Genomic DNA, 7989 nt, shown 5'->3' with positions numbered 1-7989 from the left:
TGAAGGGCTGAAGGTCGAGATACCAGCGAGTGATCCTTCCATTTGAGTCCTTCATTCGATCCATCCACTTCAGCGCCTTGTGGTCAGTTTCTAGGGTGAATTCCCGTCCGAGTAGGTAGTATTTCAAAGATTCGATGCCCCATTTCACCGCCAGACATTCTTTCTCAATGGTTGAGTAACGTGTCTCTCTGGGGTACAGCTTTCTACTAATGAAGGCCACGGGGTGTCGGTCATCAGGTGGGCCCTGCAAAAGGACAGCACCTAGACCCCGGTCTGAGGCATCAGTCTGTAGGATAAAAGGTTTAGCAAACTCTGGGCAGTGCAACACAGGATCCTTACTGAGAGCCTGCTGAATGTCTTTAAAGGCTAAAACTGCCTCCTCCGTCCACTTCAGCTGACTGGAACGTTTTGGACTGGTCATGTCAGTTAGGAGGGCAGCTCTGCCAGAGAAGTTGGGTACAAACCTGTGGTACCAACCTGCCATACCCAAGAATGATTTCAACTGCCTTCTGGTTTGAGGCAGTGGACACTGTTGGATGGCCTGGACCTTCTGAATACGAGGCTTGACGACACCGTGACCAATGATGTAACCCAGGTACTCTGTCTCAACTCTGGCAAAGGCACACTTTGAGGGATTGATGGTGAGGCCAGCTTTCTTGAGACACTGGAAGACCATCCTCAGATGTTCTAGGTGATCTTCCCAGGTGGTACTGTAAACAACAATGTCATCAAGATAAGCAGAGGCAAACTCTGACAGCCCGCACAGTACCTGGTCCATGAGTCGCTGGAATGTAGCAGGAGCACCATGCAACCCGAACGGCATCACTGTGAAGTGGAACAGGCCCCACTGAGTCCGGAACGTTATTGGGTTCTTTTACCTCCTGGTCTCCCTCCCAGATCTCCTTAAGGAGGGTAAGAGGCCCCTTTACCTCATGTCCGTAAAGTAACTCAAATGGTGAGTAGCCTGTAGATGCCTGCGGTACTTCTCTGTAAGCAAACAGCAGGTAGGGGAGCCACTGGTCCCAGTCAGAACCAGTGTCACTGACAAATTTACGGAGCATCTGTTTCAAGGTTTGATTGAAACGTTCAGTCAGCCCGTCAGTTTGGGGATGGTAAGGTGTTGTTCTGAGACCTCTGATGCCCAACAGCTGGTACACATCCTTCAGGAGCTGGGACATGAAATTGGTGCCCTGGTCGGTGAGTATTTCACGGGGAAAGCCCACCCTGGAGAAAAACTGTACGAGACAGAATGCAACACACTTTGCTTTGACAGATTTGAGGGGGAACACTTCAGGATATTTTGTGGCATAATCAGTGATTACCAACATGAACCGGTTACCAGACTTGCTCTTCTCCAGGGGCCAGGGGACCGACAACATCCATCCCAAGCCGTTCAAAGGGGGTCCCTATAATAGGTAATGGCTGAAGGGGAGCTCTGGTGGAGCGTCTACCTGAGGTCAGCTGGCATTGAGGACAACTCCTACAGTGTTTGGCTACATCTTTACGCATGCCAGGCCAGAAAAAATGCCGCTGTATGCGGGCGGTGGTTTTGTGCTTTCCTAGGTGGCCAGCCCAGGGAATGGAATGTCCCAAGGTAAGTATTACTTCTCGGGTTGCTTGCGGAACCACCATCTGCTTAGCAGACTTATTCTGGCGATAAAGGATACCTTGCTGTAGAAAATAATTATCAGGGCCACTCACAAACTTAGCCTCATCTTCCCCTTTCCCTTTGGCTTTCTCCAAACAGTCAGCTAAGCTGAGATCAGCTTGCTGCAATTCACTGAGGTTAGTGGGAAGTCTGAAACCTAGTGGGAGCTCTGGTGTTTGCTCAGCTTGTGGATGAACTACTGTGCGCTGAAACTTCTCCCTTCTCCTTTGCTTATGAGGCTTGCGTGTTTTACCTGGCTCTGCCTCCACCTCCGCATCATAGAAGGGTAAAGTAGCAAGAGTCTGGTCTGGTTCCTTTGCCTGCTTAGCCTGGGTTCGGGTGAAGGCAGCGTTGCAGGTCTGACGGGGCTGCAGCAAATCAAGGAGAACGGGTAAGTCATGTCCTAATACAACAGGAAAGGGCAAGTTATTAGCCACGCCAACAGTGAGCAGGTAAGTTTGTCCCTGTACTTTGATATACAGATCAGCAGTGGGGTAAGGCTTTTCGTCACCATGCACACAGCATATGGGAACTGTTTCAGTGGAGCGTACAAACCGGGATGGTACATACTGCTGGTGGACAAGGGTTTGAGAGCTCCCAGTGTCGATCAGGGCCCTGAGCTCCTGGCCAGTGATCTCAACTGTAATCTCTCTTACCGGCCGCTCAAGCTTCAGCTCCGGCTCAATCCTGCATCGTGGGACATAGCACATCTGGGTCAACTTGACCGGATTTTTAGGGCACATGGGCTTGGTATGGCCCTCCTGTCCACACAAATAACAGATAGGCACTCTTGGCCTTGAGCTAGAGAAAGTCATTGGTTGGTTCTCCCTTTGAGGAGGCTTACCCACATCTGTGGATGTTCTGGGGTTGGCATACTGAGAGGAGGTTGGTCTCCGGGTGTCTTTAGTCCCCTTCCAGGCCGCCTGGCTCCATGACTGATTTTTCCGGCGGGCAGCCACAAAGATGTCAGCAAGGCCAGCAGCCTCCGCAGCCGTAGCAGGATCATGTTCTCTGATCCACACCTGTAGCTTAGGGGACAACATTCTCAAGAATTGTTCTAGTATCATTATATCCCCAATGTCACTGACAGTTTTGCCTCCAGGCTGAACCCATTTCCCATACAGCTCTTTAAGCCTTACATAAAGCTCTTTTGGGGTTTCATTAAATTGCACCTCCAACGATCGAAATCTTTGTCTGTATGTCTCAGGATTAATCTCAAACTTCTGAAGAATGGCCATTTTAACTCTGTCATAATCAAGTGAATCATCAACATCCATATTTACATAGGCGCTTCTGGCTTTACCGGTGAGCAAAGGTATAAGTCGAAAAGCCCAGGCTGCTTTCGGCCACCGACAGGCCACTGCAATGCGTTCAAAAGTTATTAGAAAATGTTCAATGTCATCTGAATCGGTCAGTTTTTCAAGTTTGGGTTCTTTGGTGAACCAATACTGACCAGACAGGCTGCCATCTTGCTGGCTAGCTCCAGGTACCCAAGCGGCTGGTGCAGGGTCATTTACCTGGTTTGTGGATCCCACCCTTAGAGAACTCTGCTCGGAATTGGGTGGCAAATTGACTGAGGAGGTCCGGGCATGCACCTCCAGCTGGAGGAGACCGAACTGGTGCTGTAGTGCCTTAAACCTCTGCTCTTGCCGTGCGGCTTCTTCCTCCAGTCGGGCCTCCCGGACTTGTTGCTGCCCCATATGGGCCCGCAGGATGCTGGCCACGTCTGCAAGGGTCGGTTCCCTGATGTCCTCATTTTCAGACCCGCTTTCACCTCCAGTTGCTCCATCCGCAGCATCATCTGCCGGAACATCGGCCTGTTGCTCGTTGCCTGCACCTCCTCTATTTCCTCTTCGTCCTCCACGCATCATTTAGAGAGGGGAAGCAGGGGTGAAATGCAAAAAAAAAAAAAAAATACCTGTGTCCTCTGCTTGCAGATCCCACTTCTGACACCACTTGTGATGGACCGAGCAAGCAGGCACGAGGACACAAAGTCGAGTGCAAAATTAAGGGTTTTAATTTACCCAAAAATCAGGCAAAAGGTAACAAACCCAATTGTGAATTACAAAAAGATAATAAAAACCATAAATTGTGGGCCCAAACTATATTATAAATAACGGAACAGAAAATAGAACTGAACAGAACAGGAGCCTTTTAGCCAAATGGCAAACTCAAGGTATATAAAGACCTGGCCAGGTACATTTAAACGCAGGGGGAATAAAGTAATTAACTTCTACACAAAATATAATTGTATATTCAAATACATCTAACACAAGTAATTACCTTAATAAATAAAGACTTTAACATCTAAATAATTATCAAACGATCTAGTTTTAATACAAAATAAATACAACTAAACAACTGAACTAAGGCCAACCCCCCCTTCAGTCTCCCGGGAGATGGTTCAGTCCACCACCCCCCCTCCGGTATTTAGTAGTGGCCGGAACAGCTGCTCACTCTTTGGCAGTCAGGAGAGGTGGTGGACGGCTCCCGGTGAGAGACATGTGGAGGAGAAAAGTATGTAAGTTGCAAAGTAAATAACAGCAAAATGATAGACATGTTTAACTAAAATGTGCGCACTCAAATTAGAAACATGTATAATCAGTAATGCTAATAAAGTGTGATCATTTGAAAACAAACTATGTGTCGTGTAGTTATATGGTGGTGATGATATGTGTATTGTGAGTAAACATGCTACAAACTAAGTGAGGAAATAGGGTGAGAGGTTTTGATACCGACGGGTTAACTGACAACTATGGACGGCAATTGGTTGTAGCCGTCACACATTGCTTTAGCGACGAACTAAAGGAACTAAAGTTCCTTATTTTGTAACATGTGGGTGGAGCTAACCTTCTCTGTGTTTTGGAAATCCAGACTACATGAATCGAGGTAATGCCAGTGTTCGTGTCATGACAAGGGACCAGCTAACCAAATGCCTTATAGTTTTTCATGAAAAAAAAACAGAAAATACTTTCAGTGAGAAAAAAAACTGCCACTTCCACCGTGTTTAGCTTCTTTTCACAATGGTTTCCCAATACCTGATAAGGATAGGTTGATTCTGATTGGTTGGCACCAATTGGGCCAGTATTGTGAAACCATTGTGGTTACAGACACTTGGAAACTGTTATGTTCCTGTGTTCTGTCTTTAACAAAGTTTATCATTATTTATATTTGTTATTCTTGTTATTTATTATTTTTCATTTTCATGTCTGGTGTTCTGTTTATAGTCATTAGTCTTTGCACTCGTCTTCCCCTGTGATGTCTGAGTCTGAATGTTTACTAGCCCAGTCACTCCCTTGTCTGCGTGCCCCACTATTTAGGTGTTTACGGTAGTTCCGGGGTTCAACCTATTAAATCCACCATTTTTTCTTCACCCCAGTCTGCTTTTGGTTCCTCTGTTCCCCCCGGCATAACAGAAACTCCCATCCGAGGGCCTCTCGCTATAAAAGCCCTCATAGAACTCCCTGCCCACCTCCCGGACCTCAACCTCTTCAGACATCACCACACCTCTGTTGTTATAGAGAGACAAGATGTTATTTGTCTTGGTCCGTGCCCTTTGGAAGAAGAACCGTGTGCATTTCTCATCATCCTCGAGATCCTGGAGTTTGGAGCAGAAGGTCTGTTTCTTCCGCTCTTCCCGGTAGGGGGTGATGAGGCTCTGCCGAGCTTGCGCAATTCTGCTGCTAACATCCAGGCCTCGGACTGGAGGAGGCTTAGTCTTTGGAGGGCAGCATTGTGACAATCAAAAACTGCCCTCCTTTCCTTCGCCTTCCTCCGCCCGACTGCCCGGAAGTAGCCCCGCACTCGCTCCTTCTCCTTCTCACCATCTCCCACCACTCCACTGGGGAGTCAAAGAGATGTTTCAAACTCACCCACTCCAGGTATCTTCTCGAGAAGGAGAGTCGCACCTGGGGATCTTGGAGATGGCTGATGTTCATTCGCCAGAGCCCCTTACCCACGGTTATAGATTTCTCCCACACCAGGGACATAGTTACCATGTGGTGGTCTGAGAAGTGCACCGCCTTGATGGAATAGCTGTGCACCCTCAGGCCTGGGGAGAGCAGAAACATGTCAATTCTGGAGGAGGAGGAGCCAGAGAAACAAACGCGTGTTGGGGAGGGACCACAGCAAGGTGCTGGAGCGATCCGGCCTTGGTTTGCTGCGGTCCTCATCTCACAATGCACAGTTGAAATCTCCCCCTACGGTGAGAGTTTTGTGAAAAGGGAGACCCTCTCGGCCACGCTGGTGGGGCTGTACACGTGGATAACCCTGAGTGGGGAACCCCGGACCTCAAGATCAGTAATGAGGATTCACCCACTCTCCACAATGCTGTGTGTTGTCAGAGATGTTGGTTGGTGGTAAATAATTGTTTACCAATGCGAACACTCGCGATAACTGACATATGAGCAACTGACAATAGCCAAGAACATAAAACTGTTACAGTACACGGTGTTGTGATCGGACACATTGGGATTCTGGGAATAGCCTATGGAGCTGGTCAACCAGCTGTTTCAAAACCTAGGTCAAGGTGTCTTTTTCAGCAGGGGTTGATATTGGCTTGCGAAGCTGGAAAGGGATGTAACGTTATACAAGCGACAGTACATGGTCTTGAGATCGGACACATGGGGATTCCGGGATTAGCCTATGGAACTGGTCTAACTGGTCAACCAGCTGTTCCAAAACTTAGCTCAAGGTGTCTTTTTCAGCAGGGGTTGATATTTGCTTGTGAAGCTGGACAAGGATGTAATGTTAAAAGCAACGAGAAAACCATGATATGGACCAGGTCTCATTTGGTTGTAGCCTATTGAGATAGCAAAGTATGGCTTTGAATTACACACAAGGTAAATGACACATAAAACACAGCCTGCTATTCACATTCCTGGATGTCAGGACGCAGCAGAGCTGGTAAGTTCTTTGCTGGAGTGACATCACTTCCGTTCTGTTATTTTGGCTCCATATGGCTCTGGCAATGTATAAACTGTATGTTCCGTGAGGCACCATTCATTTTCGACAGGGCCTCGTTCTCAAAATATTAATTTTAATAACAACCGTAGCACATGAAAACCCGATTTTATGAAAAGGTCTAGCCTGTTTAAAAGTAGGACATGTTCTAATTGGGTGAGAAACTGTAAAACGCTTTAAAAAGTATGTAGAAGCGCACAAAAAGACCTCTAATTTGTTTATAAAATGCTAATATTTGGAATAGTGCGGTTGCATTACCAAAAAGATTTTTCATGTATATTGGTCCGAGAACGGCGGAACGACGAGACTCGTGAATTTCGTGTTTTGCTCCCAACAGATGTCTCTTTCTCTCCCACCGCAATGGTTTCCCAATAGCTGATAATCAATTCTGATTGGTTGGCACCAATTGGGCCAGTATTGTGAAACCATTGAGGTTACAGACACTTGGAAACTCCCCACAATCCCTCCTTTTGGCAGGTAGCCTACTTTCATAGTTTGGATAAAACATTGTGGAGAAAATATGTTTATTAACTCCATAACTGCTTGGAGAGTTTGGAAAGGCCAAAACTACCCACAGCCCTTGTTAGTGCATACCACTGCTAGTGATCCTATTAAGTGCATACAGACAGTGAGTGACTGTGTGTGACAGTATACTTCCATACATCTACAGGTCTATCTCAAAAAATGTGAATATCGTGGAAAAGTTTTTTTTTTCTGTAATTTAATTCAAAAAGTGAAACCTTCATATATTCTAGATTCATTACACATAAAGTAAAATATTTCAAGCCTTTGTTGTTTTAAACTTGATGATTACAGCTTACAGCCGTAATCCAGTATCTCAAAATATTAGAATATTACATAAGACCAATCAAAAAAAGGATTTATAATACAGAAATATCGACCTTCTGAAAAGTATGTTAATTTATGCACTCGGTCGGGCAATCATGGGGAAGACTGCTGAAGACTTTGATACAGAGTGCTGAATCAAAGCATATTCATGGAAAGTTGACTGGAAGGGAAAAGTGTGGTAGGAAAAGGTACACAAGCAACAGGGATGACTGCAGCCTTGAGAGGATTGTCAAGCAAAGCGGATCAAAGAACTTGGGGGAGCTTCACAAGGAGTTGACTGAGGCTGGAGTCAGTGCATCAAGAGCCACCATGCACGGACGTGTCCAGGAAATGGGCTACAAGTGTCGGCACTCCTGAACCAGTGTCTGAAGCGTCTTACTTTGGCTAAGTAAAGGAACGGGACTGTTGCTCAGTGGTCCAAAGTCCTCTTTTCAGATTAAAGTAAATTTTGCATTTCTTTTGGAAATCAAGGTCCCAGAGTCTGGAGGAAGAGTGGAGATGCACAGAATCCAAGTTGCACAGTCAGTGAT

This window comes from Conger conger, chromosome 9, assembly GCF_963514075.1.
Source record: "Conger conger chromosome 9, fConCon1.1, whole genome shotgun sequence".
NCBI lineage: Eukaryota > Metazoa > Chordata > Actinopteri > Anguilliformes > Congridae > Conger > Conger conger.
The sequence above is the reverse complement of the archived record's forward strand: the minus strand, read 5'-3'. Positions refer to the sequence as shown.